This window comes from Choloepus didactylus, chromosome 3 (assembly GCF_015220235.1).
Source record: "Choloepus didactylus isolate mChoDid1 chromosome 3, mChoDid1.pri, whole genome shotgun sequence".
Classification (NCBI taxonomy): domain Eukaryota; kingdom Metazoa; phylum Chordata; class Mammalia; order Pilosa; family Megalonychidae; genus Choloepus; species Choloepus didactylus.
In genome coordinates, this window is record NC_051309.1 from 183,532,430 (window position 1) to 183,548,381 (window position 15,952).

General features: G+C 37.4%; 1 pseudogene; it reads right to left on the reverse strand.

Annotated features, from left to right (window-relative positions):
* Nucleotides 1-1,896: 1,896 nt before the first annotated feature.
* LOC119530584 lies at nt 1,897-2,698 on the reverse strand (annotated as a pseudogene).
* Between the last annotated feature and the right edge of the window lie 13,254 nt (nt 2,699-15,952).

Below are 15,952 nucleotides of genomic sequence, written 5' to 3' on the forward strand. Positions count from 1 at the left end.
CTTTTTAAAGCACTCCAGTGATCCAGTTAAGACCCACCCTAAATGGGTGGGGCAACAGCTCCATAGAAATTATCTAATCAAACGTTTCACTCACAGTTGATTGAGTCACATCTCCATGGAAACCCTCAATCAAAGAATTCCAATCTAATCAACACTAATACGTATGCTCCCACAAGATTGCATCAAAGAATATGACTTTTTCTGGGGGGCATAATATATACAAACCGGCACATCATGTGAGAACTTAATTTACTTTGTGAATTAGAGAAAGTAAAAATACTGAACATGGAAACTGGATTAATCAAAAGCAACCCCAAACAAAAAAGGCTAGCAACAGAAACAAAACATGACATCATTATGCATGTATCATGCTTAAAAATAATTTTATAATACATACCTTAATGAGGAGACTAATAAATGAAAGAGGTCAATTTTACAATCATTGGACCAAACAACTGCTATATTTAAGCACTTAAGAGTTATATTACCTCTGTGTGCCTGTTTCAAAATATAAAGTGATACAATTAACCTAACATCAAAGCTTGCATACATGGAAGTGCTTTTGGATCCCCTTTTGAGATATTAAGGGAGTATTGTGTAACAAAATATTATCTGAATATAAATTATCAACACCAAATATGATACAGTTATCATATAATCCTCATTATGTATATGGACAGTGGAAAAATTGTGAAAGTTAATTTCAGACTAATCCATGATAAAAATATAGAACAGAAAAAAAAAACAAAAAAATACACAAAATAGAAATAACTTGATATCCCTTCCATATTCAGTGGTCTACAAGCTCTAAACAAATCTATCACCTAAAAGGTAGAAAGAGGATGAAATATGTAAATCTCTTTTGAGCTTTAGTTTTCAAATTTATGCTCTGAAAGAAGGTGGATTTTTGCCAGAACTGCAAGAATATTTTTAAAAATCTAGTATCTTTGTTTTTGTATGTCTATTTTAGTTATTAGTGAGAGCTAAGAGAGAAAAATATCATTAAATTATCAAATCATGGGTAAGTATGTATGGCCAGTTCATGAAATAAATTAAGATGAATAAATCAGTTGGCTCAAGAATTTGCTACTATGCTACTGTTAATGGCCTGTAACTATATTTTGTATAGTAATTTAGATGTTTATCATTACTACTGACAGCACTTCACATAGTACATCAATTTCCATTTTTACTTTCTTCTCTCCCTTGCCAATTAAATGCATTATTTTAACTGTCTTATAGGAAATTTTATTTTACAAATTCCTAGTTTTCATTACTAATAGGTGATTTAAAACATAAGTGGAAGCACCTGCTAATCCTGAGATGATGATGATGATGATGATGATGATGATGATGATAGGAAAACTAAAACCCAGATGATTTTTTTACTCAAATTTCTGCTTTAGTTTTTTTGGGAAGATGGCTAGCAGAATGGAAAGAACAGCCAAAATTATCAGAATACTGAGTTCCAGGAAACAGCTTCTCCCGCTGTTGTAAGCTGGTACAGTATTGTTCTTGTTTAATTGCTACAAAAGAAGGAGGTGCAACACCTAGAAAAGTGCCAATTAAAAAAAAAAAAAACTTTCAATGGCACATTTATCACAGGAGATGTAATATTAATAAACCAATTAGGCAGAAATAGTGTTATTCTCAAAAATATAATGTAGTTAATGAGATATTCTCTGTGATGTTCAACCTGCTGTGACCATTTCACTGCTTTCTCTGTTAGGTATTCGTATGCAAGAGGTCCCCCAACTAAAGAGGAAAGCATATAGCAGAATGAGGCACCGAGGCCAGAACACAAACAAGAAATAAGGCTAGCAGAAAGGGATAAAGAAACCCTGAGAGTTTACTGAGAAATATAGAGCCTGGAATAGCAAATGTTTGCAAGAAAATTTATGTAGCAAAATAAGCTACAAGTACTTGTACATAAAAGGTGTCCTTGTATTTGGATAAAATTTTTCCTAGAGCTTTGGCATCATCTATATCTCTGCGAACCTTCATATTCACCCTTTCTTCTTCACTGAGCTGGAAAATTTTTATATACCAAAAACATAACAAAAGCTGCAGATAAGAAAATGGACACCAATATATGGAGCAACATTCTTGCGGGCCCAGCTTCTGCCCCGCGTGCCCGCTGTCAGGTCCCTCGCTGGGGTCTTGTGGAGCGCCCCCGTCTGCGATTTTTCCGCGACTCTGCCTTTGCCACGGCTGCTGCAGAGAAGGTGAAGGGAACGCCCCCTTAACAACAGTTCCCCTGTAGGCTCCTTATGACACCCAGGCGCCAGACTTAATCATGATTTTTGAAGTAGGTAATTTGAACATTTTATTTCACTCTTCAGAAAAATCCTCATTAGTATTAATGTGTGGAGTTTTTTTTAAATATTAACTGCTTTTGTTTTTCCAGTAAATCAATAGCCTTAAATATTGAAAACCTTGCCAACACTGATGTAATCTAACCATTACCCATACAGTTCAGTTTGGTCAAAATCAATCAATTTTCTTATGGCATGGTGCGACACTAGCCAGGCAATGAGAAATAAAGGAGATACCGGAGGGTCAGATAAAGACTAAACTACAACAACACAAGGTATTTTGCTTTGCAGGGGATATAATGGGAATCACCACCCCTTGATCATTAAGTCATTGAGAATGGCACTAATCTCTACCAGGAAAGAATATTGCTTTGATCCACCATCTTGGGTATAAGGGAAAATTTGAGCAGTTTCCACTTATCCTTTCTTACCATGATGGCTCTCACTCCCAAAATCACAGAATCAATGTGGCGGTTCTGCCAGTTACTAAATATATCTGCTCTGATTATGCATTTAAGAACTGTAAAAATAATCATTGAGTAGGTCTAGAGAAACAGTGGGCCCAACTGTGAAACACACTTGGGTCAAGATTCTCCTTATCACCTGACCTGCAATATGTTGCCATTCTCACATGGGGGCTATTATCATGTTTCATGTCCCCTGGTAGCAGTATTAGCTTGATTCTGTTCCAAATAATTATTAAAAGCTCTGGTTAAATCCCTTTCCCCATTGTACTGTTTCTTGGGCAAAGAGACTTAGATTCTTTTGAGAAAGAACAGGGAATTGCTCTGTATACATCTGCTCTAATGTTATTATTGCAGGGTTCTACCTTAGGGAAACAGCCTGTGGTGGTTTGAAGCTATCCGTACCCCCAGAAAAACATTTTCTTAACTCTGATCCATTCTTGTGGGTGTAAACCCATTGTAAGTAGGACCTTCAGTTAAGGTGAGGTAGGCTACTTCAGCCACGATGAAGTAAGCTATTTCAGTTAAGGTGTGACCCACCTCAATCAGAATGGGTCTTAATTTCATTACTGAAGTCTTATAAATGGAATGAATTTAGATATGAGGAAGAAAAAAGCCACAGAAGCAAGAAGCTGAAATCAAAGAAACCTAGAAGAGATGGGAGAGACTAGCAGATGCTATCTTGTGCTTTACCACGTGACAGAGTAGCCAAGGACCACTGGGAGAAATGCTTTCAGGAAGAAAGCATTGCCTTGACGATGACTTGATTTGAACATATTCCTGGCCTTCAAACCATGAGTGAATTAATTCCCAGTGTTTAAGCCAAACCATTTCATGGTATTTGCTTTTAGCAGCCTGTGCTGGTTTGGATATATTATGTCCCCCATAAAAAGCCATGTTTTTTAATGCAGTCTTGTGGTGGCAGATTTATTAGTCTGTTGATTAGGGTGGAAACGTTTGATTATTTCCAAGGAGATGTAGACCCCACCCATTGAGGGTGGGTAGTAATTAAATCACTGGAGGGCTATAAGATTGCTCACAGACAGAAGGAGCTCAGAGCAGCTGAGAGAGACTTTTGGAGAGACACTTGGGAGCTGGCAGAGATGCTCAGAGATGCTTAGAGTTGCAGACAGGACGTTTGGAGATGCTAAGCTAAGAACATACATGAGCTAAGAGAGGAGCTGAAACACAATCCAGGACCAGCAGAAACTAGCCATGTGCCTTCCAAGCTGACAGAGGTGTTCCAGATGCCATCACCTTTCTTCAGTGAAGTATCCTCTTGTTGGTGCGTTAATTTGGACACTTTTATGGCCATAGAACTGTAAATTTGTAGCCAAATAAACCCTCTTTATAAAAGCCAATCCATTTCTAGTATTTGCATAACGGCAGCCTTAGCAAACCGGAACACAGCCTATGAAACTAAAACACAGCCTTTCCTTCAATTGACAGGCTGTGGGTCTGAGAAGTACTTCAGATCTGGGAACTGAGTGATTTTCCATTGTGGTAGACAGAATAGCCACCGAAAGATGGCCTCTCCCCAATCCCTGGATCTAGTGAACTTTATATAGCTAAAGCGACATTGCAGATACAATTAAGATTATGGACTTTAAAATAGGGAAATTATCCTGAATTATTTGAGTGGATCCAAACCAGTCACATGAATGCAGAGAACTTTTTCTGGCTGGAATCAGAGAAAAGCAGCAGAAAGGGGAAGTCAGAAAGATTCAAAGCATGAGAAGGACTGGACCTGCTGTTGATGGAAGTGGGGAGGGGAGGACATGGAAACTTGAGGAATGCAGACAGCCTCCAAAAGCAAAGACAGCAAGGAAAAGGGGACCTCAGTTCTAGAACCACAATTCACTGAGTTTAGTCAACAACCTGAATGAGCTTGGAAATAGATTAATCTCCAGAGCCTCCACAAAGGAATGCAGGTTTGTTTATATCTTGAGGTTGGCCTTGTGAAACTCTAAGCAGAGGATCTAACTGAGCCATGCAGTACCCAGACTTCAGACCTCTGGAACTATAAGATAATAAGTGGATGTTTTAAGCTGCTAAATTTGTAGTGATTTGTTAGGGCAGCAAAAGAAAACTAATAAACTTGTGGAGCCTGCAGCCAGCTCATACTCTCCTGATCATCTACTCCTGACCTTGTTTGATTATATATATTAAGGAAAATCCTTGCTGGCTGCCCCCATCTAATCTACCTTTGGGAAAACCAAAGTCTATTAGCCTTCACCATAGATCTCTTCCAGTCAGGGGTCCACTGGTTGCCTTTCTAGCCTTGCTGCCCATTGTGGTCATTCTATCCAACCTGATGCAGATAGTTAAGCAAATGGCCAGAATTATATCATCCCCACTGATACTTGGGAACTCATTTCCACAAAAGCATCTCCTACCATCAACTTTAATCTTTAGAAGACAGTCAACACCCAACTTCTAAGTGATGTCAGTGCTCTTCTCACAATAAAAATGCTTTCATTTATTGTCTTATGAAGTGTCCTTCATTCCATCCCAAGGAACATAGTCATTTGGAAGGTTCTCGGGTCTAATATAATAGATCCATGCATAGATGTATTCTAACATGCCTGTCTCCCTGAGCCTTTTGATCCCTTTGTCAACACTCTGCCAAGGCAGTTCTGGCATCTCTACCTCATTTAATGTGGGCCTTCATTTTTCCCAAACTTCTAGGAGGCATCCCAGCAGCATATTAGGACTGGTTCCAGGTGCCCTTATTGCTGAGTTACAGGAGAGTGCCCCAAATCAACAAACTCCCCTTTAATTCAGCTTTATATCCCATTCCTCTACTCCTCCCCTCCCATTCAGCATCGTCAAGCTGCTTTTCTAGGCCATGTTCCCCTAGTTCCTGCCTGTTCGTATGTCCCAGATCCTATAGCTTCTTCAGTTAATCCCTCTCCTTCATTAGAAGGATCATTACTTCCCCATTAGATTATGGTGAGACTTGATCATAGTGTTTTGTCTTACAGCCAGGAGGGAAGGTAGAGAAAGATCTTGAGGTAGGCCAATTCTTGCTCAAATATCCCACCCCAGGTCTCAAGTCTAACTGATTTCCCTATCAGGGCACTTTAGCATTTGAGACTTGACAAGACCAAGAATTCAACTTTATTTGTAGCACTTGTACTCTCACTGTCAAGACCTGACTATCTTCAACATAGTCTGCTGTATAACTAAAAAAAGATGAGGTTTTTTTAAAAAATACTGTCCACTGACTATGTCCTGAGCTGGTAATAATTGGCTGTCCTAAGTTTGTCATTTACTTTTTTTTTTTTTTTTTTTAGCACATCTGTGGCACTTAGCAACAAGAAACTAGAACTCCAATAATCATCATTTTCCCCAAATGTCATGAAAGTTTGAGCTATGACAGTGCATCTCCTTCCACCTATATGCCATTTTAATCCACCACTGGTGAAGTTTCAGCAACATAGTGCTATAGCAAGCTGGGATTATCATCACTCCACTTTCCACTAACAGTGAAGTCCCTGTTGTCATCTACCCAGTGAATGACACAATTCCAGAACCCCACCCTTAGAATCTGCTTTCCAGAAGCATTCCTGATCTCAACTGTGTTAGACCAGGTTCCCCATAAACAATTTCTGAGCCAAAAATTCCAGTAGAAGTGATTTATTTAAGAAATATGCCCACACACACAAAAAAACAAACATACAAACAAACTAACAAAAAAAACAGCAAAAAAAATGGGGAAGTGGGACTGGGAAAGAAAGGAACCCACGTAAAGGTGTAATATTAAGCAACATCCTATAGAAGGTAAATTTGATTGAATCCTACAAGGGAACTCTGGGTATAGTGTAGGTCACACCTCAGAGCTGTCCCATCAGAGGACAAGGGAGCTAGAGTATTAAAATTCTCCATACACAATCATTAGCTGCCCCCTGGGGAAATACAAAATCTGAGGAACTTCCAGTTTTCTGTGCATGAAAGCAAAGCAGGTGCTGGAAGGACTGCCAGGAAAGATGGTAGAGCAGGGAGATCCAGCACTCAATGCTTCCACCAAAACAACTACTAAACAGGAAGGAACTATCAGAAACAACTATTTGAAACTCTAGAAGCCAGAAGAGCACTGTAAAGCATCCAAAGAAGAGTGGGAAGAAGACGCTGATTAATTACAGGAAAGAACTGAAAAATTGCTTTTTCCACCCAGTGGCTACTAGTTCCCATTCCCAACTCTCACAGCAGGCCACCGAGGGGTCTAACCCCTGGCTAGCTGCTGCCAACTGAAAGGGACATAAAAATTCTCTTCCCCAAGAACAGGGTGTGTACGGCCCATCAGTGACCACTGCTTTTGATTAGTGAATTTGGATCACTGGGTCCTGGCTCTGAGGGCAACTACTGTTTCAATCTGCCCCAGACACAGGCAGTGACAACCATTGTTTCAACCAACCCTCAAAAGGGGTGGAGATGGTAGAGATTTTTAAATGCAGGGCTTCCTCAGGGCTTTAGAAAAAAAGCTGGCTTAAGGGCTATATTTGCTGGGAAGGCAAAGAAAGTTCAGCTTTAGGGAGCCATTGGAGAGGTTTTTGGCCCCTTCCTGACCCCCTCCACAGGACACTTTGGAGCCAATCTGTGACCCTTCATGGGTCCCTGGCTCTGTTTTGGCTAGGAAAGACTAAATTGGGAAAGTCCTCCCCAGGGTGACCCTCCTCCAAGAATTTGCCCTCCAGGCAAAAGGAGCTCCAGATGATGAAAGAAGTATAAAAAACTATAGAGGTGGACAGTCTGGGACAAAGGCCTACTGGCTTCAGATACCCAGGAGAGGGAGGTTTGTCCTCTGGGAAACAAAGGGACAAACAAACTCCTGTAAAGAGGGAAACTCCAAAAAACTAACAAGCAAAAGCTGAGAACAAGGCAGAGGGCCATAAGTCACGGAAAATCCTGCACAGTGCATTTGCCTTGGGCAGAACTTCCTGATAGGAGGGCTAAAGCTCAAGAAAATCTGTCTTATTACCAACTGGGTACAAAACCAGAGAACAGACATCCCAGGGAGTAAATTCCAGAGTTAACATTTTAAAATAGTAAAATGTACAGTGTGCAACAAAAGAGTATAAGATAAACAAAGAAACAGGAAATGATGGCCCATCCAAAGGAAGCAGATAAAAATACAAAAAAACACCAATGAAGAAGAAAAGAATACAGACATGCTGAACAAAACTTTTAAAAATTGATCTTGAAAATGCTTAAGGAGTTGAAGGGAAGTTCAGAGGAAGAACTATCAGATATCAGGAAAACAATGAATGAGATAGAAATTTTAAAAAAGGAACCAAACAGAACTACTGGAGTTGAAGACCACAATAACTGAAATGAAAAATTCCCAGGACGGTTACAAGAGCAAAATGGAGCTGGCAGAAGAATCAGTGAACTTGAAGACAAGACACTTGAAATGATTCAGACTACAGAGCAGAGAGAAAAAAATAAATATTAAAAGCAAAAATAGCCTAAGACAGCTATGGGATACCATCAAGTGCACCAGAAAACATGCTATGGGAGTCCCAGACAGAAAATAAAGACAGAAAGGAACAGAAAGAACAGTCAAAGCAATAATGACAGAGAACCTCCCAAACTTAGCAAAATACATGAATATGCACATCCAAGAAGTCAGAGAACATCAAACAGAATAAACATGGAGACAAGTACAGCCCATCATATATTGATTATACAATCAAATGCAAAAGACAAGGAGAGAGTTCTGAAAGCTGCAAGGGAAAAGCAATGTGTTACATACAAGGGAATCCCAATAAGATTGACTGCCAATTTCTCATCAGAAACCATGCAGGCAAGAAGGCAGTAGGTTGAAATACTAAACATGCTAAAGGAAAACAACTGCTAGCCAAGAATTTAAATCCAGTTAATCTCTTTCCAAAATGAGGGGGATACTAGGACATTCTCAAACAAAAGCTGAGGGAGTACATCACCACTAGACTTGACCTATAAGCAATGATAAAGGGAGTTCTTCAGACTGAAAAGGATGCTAGACAGTAGTTCAAAACAGCATAAAGAAATAAAGAACACTGTGTTAAAGGTAACCATTTGGGTAATTATAAATGCCAGTATTACTGTATTGTAGCATATGGCATGTAACTCCACTTCCTACTTCCTATGCATGCGAAAATGCAAATGCTTAAAAAGTAATGATAAATTTAGGTTTTTGAACACACTATGTACTAAGATATAAGTGGTAACAAGTAAAAAAAAATGGTGGGGGAAGGAGGGGTATTGGAAAAATATATGTGCATACAATTAAAATTAAGTTGATATCAAACAAAATATAATTGTTACATATTTAGGATGTTACATTTTAACCCTATGGTAACCACAAGGAAAACAGATGAAAAATATATCCAGATAGAAATGAGAAGGCACTCAATATGGCACAACATAAGAAAGCAAATAAATATAAAAGTAGTCTTCAACAGAAGTGAGGGACAAAAAAGGTGAAAAACTTACAAAGACTAAATAGCAAAATGGCAGAAGAAAGACCTGTATTATCAATAGTAACTTCAAATGTAAATGGATTAAATTGTTCAGTCAAAAGGCAGAGATTGGCAGAATGGATAAAAAAGCATGACCCAACTATATGCTGTCTGCAAGAGACACAACTTAAAGTCAAAGATACAAGTAGGTTGACAGTAAAAGGATGGAAAAAATATATAACATGCAAGCATTAACCAAAAGAGAGCTGGGGTAGCTATGCTAATATCGGATACAATAGACTTCAGGTCAAAAACAGTTACAAGGGATAAAGATGGTCATTACTTACTGGTAAAGGGAAAAATTCACCAGGAAAATGTAACAATTATAAATATATATGCAACTAACAAGAGAGCCCCCAAATATATGAAGCAAATACTGACAGATCTGAAGGGAGAAACTGACAGTTCTACATTAATAGTGGGGGACTTTAACACACCTCACTGAATAATGGCTAGAACATCTAGTCAGAAGATCAGCAAGGAAGTACAGGACTTGAATGATACAATAAACCAACTAGACCTAACAGATATATATATAGAACTCAGCACCCAATGAAAACAGAATACACATTCTTCTCAAGTGCACATGCATCATCATTCTCAAGGACAGACCATATGTTGGGTCACAAAATAAGCCTCAAAACATTCGAAAATATTGAGATCATACAACATATATTTTCTGACAACAGTGAAATGAAGCTAGAAATCAATAACAAAGGGAGAAAGGGAAAATTCACACATGTGGAAATTAAACAACATAATCTTAAACAACCAATGGGTTAAAGATAAAATCAGAAGCAAAATTAGGAATTCTCTTGAGGTGAATGAAAATGAAAATACATCACACCAAAACTTATGGGATGCAGCAAAGGCAGTGTTAAGAGAGAAATTTATAGCTCAAAAAGCTTACAAAAAAGAAGACTTCGAATCAGAGACTTCACCTCAAAACTGAAAGAATTAGAAAAAGAAGAGCAAACTAAACCCAAAGCAACCAGAAAGAAGGCAATAACAAAGATTAGAGTGGAGACAATTGTAATAGAAAACAAAAAACAATAGAGAGAATCAACAAAACCAAAAGTTGGCTCTTTGAAAAGATCAACAAAAGATCAAAAAAACCTTTAGTTGAACTGACAAAGAAAAAAAGGATACAAATAACAAAAATCAGAAATGAAAGGGGGACATTACTACTGAACCCACTGAATTAAAAAGGACTATAAGTCAATAGTATGAACAAGTCTATGTCAATAAATTAGATAACCTAGATGAAATGAAAAAATTCTTAGAAACACACAAACTACCTACATTGACTAACAAAGAAATAGAAAATCTCAATAAACCAATTACTAATAACAAGATTGAATCAATAAACAAAAAACCTCCCAACAAAGAGAAGCCCAGGTCCAGACAGTTTCACAGGGAATTCTACCAAACATTCCAAGAAGAATTAATACCAATCCTGCTCAAAATCTTCCAAAAAAACTGAACAGGAAGGAACACTATCTCATTCATTCTATGAATCCAACATCACCCTAATACCAAAGCCAAATAAAGAAAGAGAAGAAAATTACAGACCAATTTCTCTTATGAATATAGATGCAAAAATCCTCAACAAAATAATTGCAAACTGAATCCAACTGCATGTCAAACAAATTATGCAACGCAATTAAGTTTTAGCTCAGGTATGCAAGGTGGTTCAACATAAGAAAATCAATTAATATAATATGTAACATCAACAGAACAAAGGGGGAAACCCATATGATCTCAATTGGTGCAGAAAAGGCATTTCACAAAATACAGCACCCTTTCTTGATAAAAACACAGAAAAACAGGAATAGAAGAACACTTCCTCAACATGATAAAGGGTAAATATGAAAAACCCACAGCTAACATCTTGTTTAATGGTGAAACACTGAAAGCTTTCCCTCTGAGGTCAGGAACATGACAAGGATGCCCATTGTCACCACTGTTATTCCACACCTTCAACACTGAAGTGGAAGTTGGAAGTTGGAAGTTGGAAGTTGGAAGGAAGGAAGGAAGGAAGGAAAAAGAAATGAAAGGCAACAAAATTGGAAAGGAAAAAGTAAAACTTTCACTACTTGCAAAAGACATGATCCTATGTACAGAAAGTCCTGAAAAATCTAATAGTTCTGTTTTTGTTTTTGTTTTTTTGTTTTTTTTTGTACTTGAAAGCTACTAGAGCTAATAAATGAGTTCAGGAAAGTGGTAGGGTACAAAACTGACAAACCTTTAGCTGAACTGACAAAGAAAAAAAGGATACAAATAACAAAAATCAGAAATGAAAGGGGGACATTACTACTGAACCCACTGAATTAAAAAGGACTATAAGTTGATACTATGAACAAGTCTATGCAAAAATAGTGTTTCTGTACATTAGTATTCAGCAAGCTGAGGAGGAAATCAATAAAAAAATTCCATTTACCACAGCAACTAAAAGAATCAAATATCTAGTAATAAATTTAACCACAGAAAACTACAAAACTTTGCTGAAAGAAATCAAAGAAGATCTAAATAAGTGGAAGGACATTTCATGTGGAGCTCATGGATTAGAAGACTAAATATTGGAAAGATGTCAATTCTACCCAAAATGATTTACAGATTTAACTCAATCACAATCAAAATTCTAAAAGCCTACTTTGCAGAAACGGAAAAGCTAATTATCCAATTTATTTGGAAGGATAAGGGGTCCCGAATAGCCAAAATCACCTTGAAAAAGAAGTACAAAGTTGGGGGACTCACATTTCCTGATGTTAAAGCATATTACAAAGCTACAGTGGTCAAAACAGCATGTTACTAGCAGAAAGACAGATGTATCAAACAATGGAATCAGATTGAGAGTTCAGAAATAGACCCTCAGACCTACAGCCAAAAGATTTTTGACAAGGCTGCCAAGTCCACTCAATTGGGACAGAACAGTCTCTTCAACAAAAGCTTGGAGAACTGGATATCCATATATGTTCTAGTTTGCTAATGCTGCCAGGATGCAAAACACCAGAAATGGACTGGCTTTTATAAAGGGGGTTTATTTGCTTACAGAGTTATAGTCTTAAGGCCATAAAGTGTCCAAGGTAACACATCAACAATCAGGTACCTTCACTGGAGGATGGCCCAATGGCATCTGGAAAACCTCTGTTAGCTGGGAAGGCATGTGGCTGGCATCTGCTCCAGAGTTCTGGTTTCAAAATGGCTTTTTCCTAGGATGTTCCTCTCTAGGCCACAGCTCCTCTTCAAAATATCACCCTAAGTTGCTCTTGGAGTGTTTGTCCTCTCTTAGCTTCTCCAGAGCAGGAGTCTGCTTTCAACAGCCGTCTTCAAACTATATCTCAAACTGTATCTTCAAACTGTATTTGCAGCTCCTATGCTTTCTTCAAAGTGTCCCTCTCGGCTGTAGCAAGCTTGCTCCTTCTGTCTGAGCTTATATAGTGCTCTAACAATTTAATTCAGACCCACCCTGAATGGGTGGGACAACACCTTCATGGAAATTATCCAACCAAAGGTCTTGTCTACAGTTGATTGAATCACATCTCCATGGAAACACCCAAAGGATTCTAAAATCTAATCAACACTAATATGTCTGCCCACACAAAATTGCATCAAAGATAATGGTGTTTTGGGGGACATAACACATCCAAACCATTACAATATATAAAAGAATGAAAGAGGACTCCTAACTCACACCATGTACAAAAATTAACTCAAAATGGATCAAATATCTAAATATTAGAGCCAGGACTCTCAAACTCCTAGAAGGCATGATCTTGTGTTAGGCAATGGTTTCTTAGACTTTACACCCAAAGCACAAGCAATGAAAGAAAAAATAGATAAATGGGACCTCCTCAAAATTAAAAACGTTTATGCATCAAAGGACTTTGTCACAAATGTGAAAAGATAAGCTACTCAGTGGGAGAAAATATTTGGGAACCACATATCTGATAAGGAGTTAATATCCAGAATATATAAAGAAAGCTTACAACCCAACAATAAAAAGGCAAACAACCCAATTTAAAAATGGGCAAAGACGTGAATAGACATTTCTCCAAAAAGGATATACAAATGGAGAGGTTGTAGAGAAATAAGAATACTCATTCATTGCTGTGAGAATATAAAATTGTGCAACTGCTGTGGAAGACAGTTTGGCAGTTCCTCAGAAACCTAAGTATAGAATTACCATATAACCCAGCAACCCCTCTACTAGGTATATACCCAAAAGAATTGAAAGCAGGGACTCAAAACAGATCTCTGCACACTAATGTTCACAGCAGTATTATTCACAATTGCCAAAAGACGGAAGCAACCCAAGTGTCCATCAACCAATGAATGGATAAACAAAATGTGGTATATACATTCAACATAATATTATTCAGTCATAAAAAGGAATGAAGTCTTCATACTTGTGACAACATTGATGAACCTTAAAGACATTATGCTGAGTTAAATAAGCCAGATACAAGAGAACAAATATTACGTGATCTCACTGAAATGAAATAATTAGAATAAGCAAACTCAAAAAGATTCTAGAACATAGGTCATCAGGGACTTGGTTGGGGGTAGGGAAAGGGGAGCTAATGCTTAATTTGTCCAGAATTTCTATTTAGGTTGATTATAAAGTTTTGGAAAGGGATGGTGGTGATGGTAGCACAATATTGTGAGTGTAACTCAGAGCAATGAATCATTTATGTGAATGTGGATTAAAGGGGAAACTTCGGTCATATATATGTCACTAGAATGAAAATTAAAAGATAAAACATACAACTGTATAACACAGGGAACCCTATTATAAATGATGAACTATAGTTAATTATATAATTATAAAAATGTTCTTTGATGAATTATAACAAATGTAACACACTAATGCAAGGTATTAATAATAGAGTGGTATATGGGAATAAACTATACCCTCAAGTAAACTATGGACTATAGTTAATAGTACAATTTTAATATTTATTCATCAGTTGAAACAAAGGTACCACACTAATGCCAAGTGTTAACAATAGGGAGATATATGGTAATGCTGTATTTTTACATGATTTTTTTGTAAACCTACAACTTCTCTAATTTAAAATATATCTATTTTTTTTATTTCAAAAGGAGGTGAGGGTCCCAACATGTGTCTTCTAGAAAAAAAATTTTTTTTCCACCAGGTGATACTGATACCATTCTCATTTGGATTATTAGCCAAATAATTCCAAATTAAATTGTTGGTAATTACTCAAATTGAATATACATTACCTGAGAAATAGGTAACTGGTTTAGCAACAAAGCCACAGAGAAAGATGATCAAAACAGGGAGGTGAATAACAGAGATTTGATCAAGGAAAACAATACTAAGGTAGGTACTGAGAGTCAAAATAGGTTTATCTCATTGATCTTCACAAACTGCAGCACAATGTAATGACTGATGGTCCTGATATATATATCAGTATGTTTGCTGAGTATATTCAATGTACTCAGAGCTGAGTAGGTGCTGTGGGGTTATCAAAAGAAGTATAAGATATTTAATAGACTTAATTGTTGAATGACTTAATTACCTAAATGAATGAAAACACAGTTTGGAGCTTATAATGTAGTTGAAAGACTAAATCAATATAAAAGAAACAAAAATTATTAAATACTTTATTTAAGTTTAGTATGCTTGTCAAGTTAAGGCAGTGGTGTGATTTCCCAATATACATGTATTTCCATTAGAAAATTTAGAAAAAAATGGCTCAGCAATATAAGGCATAGCTCTTGAATATCCAGAACACTCTGCTTCCTTTATTCTGGGTAACAAAAGCATATAAATTAAATTCTCTTATAAACTGACTATAAATGTAAGTATGAAAAGGAGTACAAACACACACACAAAACTATCCATGCAAAAATTTTATTATTTTGGATTTCACTGTATATCATTTGTAAAAGTGCTAAACACAGGCTGGATTAAGGGCTCATAATGAATCAGATAACTACTATAGATGAGTCTTCTAGACAACAATTCATTGAAGTCCTTGAACCTCCGGACATAAATAACAGCTGGCAACTGCTTTTCAAAATAGGATGCAAGTATTAAATTACACATTTTACCTGGTCAGTGGGAGTAAGCGAAAAATTCACCTTGAGTGGAGTAGTGAAGGCTTATTTTACCTATTTCAAGATCTTTCTCCACATATTCCATCAGTTTGATATGGGCTGGGGGGAAGGGACAGATAGTTAAAAAGGTTTTATTTCTTATTTTAAACTGTATATACACTCACTTAAAGGTTAAACCTATCTGTATAACCTAAACCTTAATGTCATTTTAGTTCAAGGAAATATACTGCTGTCTTCCTAATCATGAGTCAAATCAGTCTCACTGAAAATTTCAGATTATGAGGTGTCCAGAGCAGGGAACTCAAGTCTGAAAGGGAAAGACGAATAATGAAAAAGTGCAGGTAGCCAAAAGCCAGCAGATGAGACAGCATACGACAAACTACCTACTCTGTAGAAACTCCCCTAGCCTGGAAGCATCAGTGTGATGGTTGGGTTCATGTGTCAACTTGGCTAGGTGGCCTAGCTGTCTGGTCAAGCGGGCACTGGCCTGATGATTCCTGTGAGGCTATTTGAGGCTGGTTGGTTTGTCAGATCATCAGTCAATTGACTGCAGCTGACTGATGACTCATCAAGGGGCGTGCTT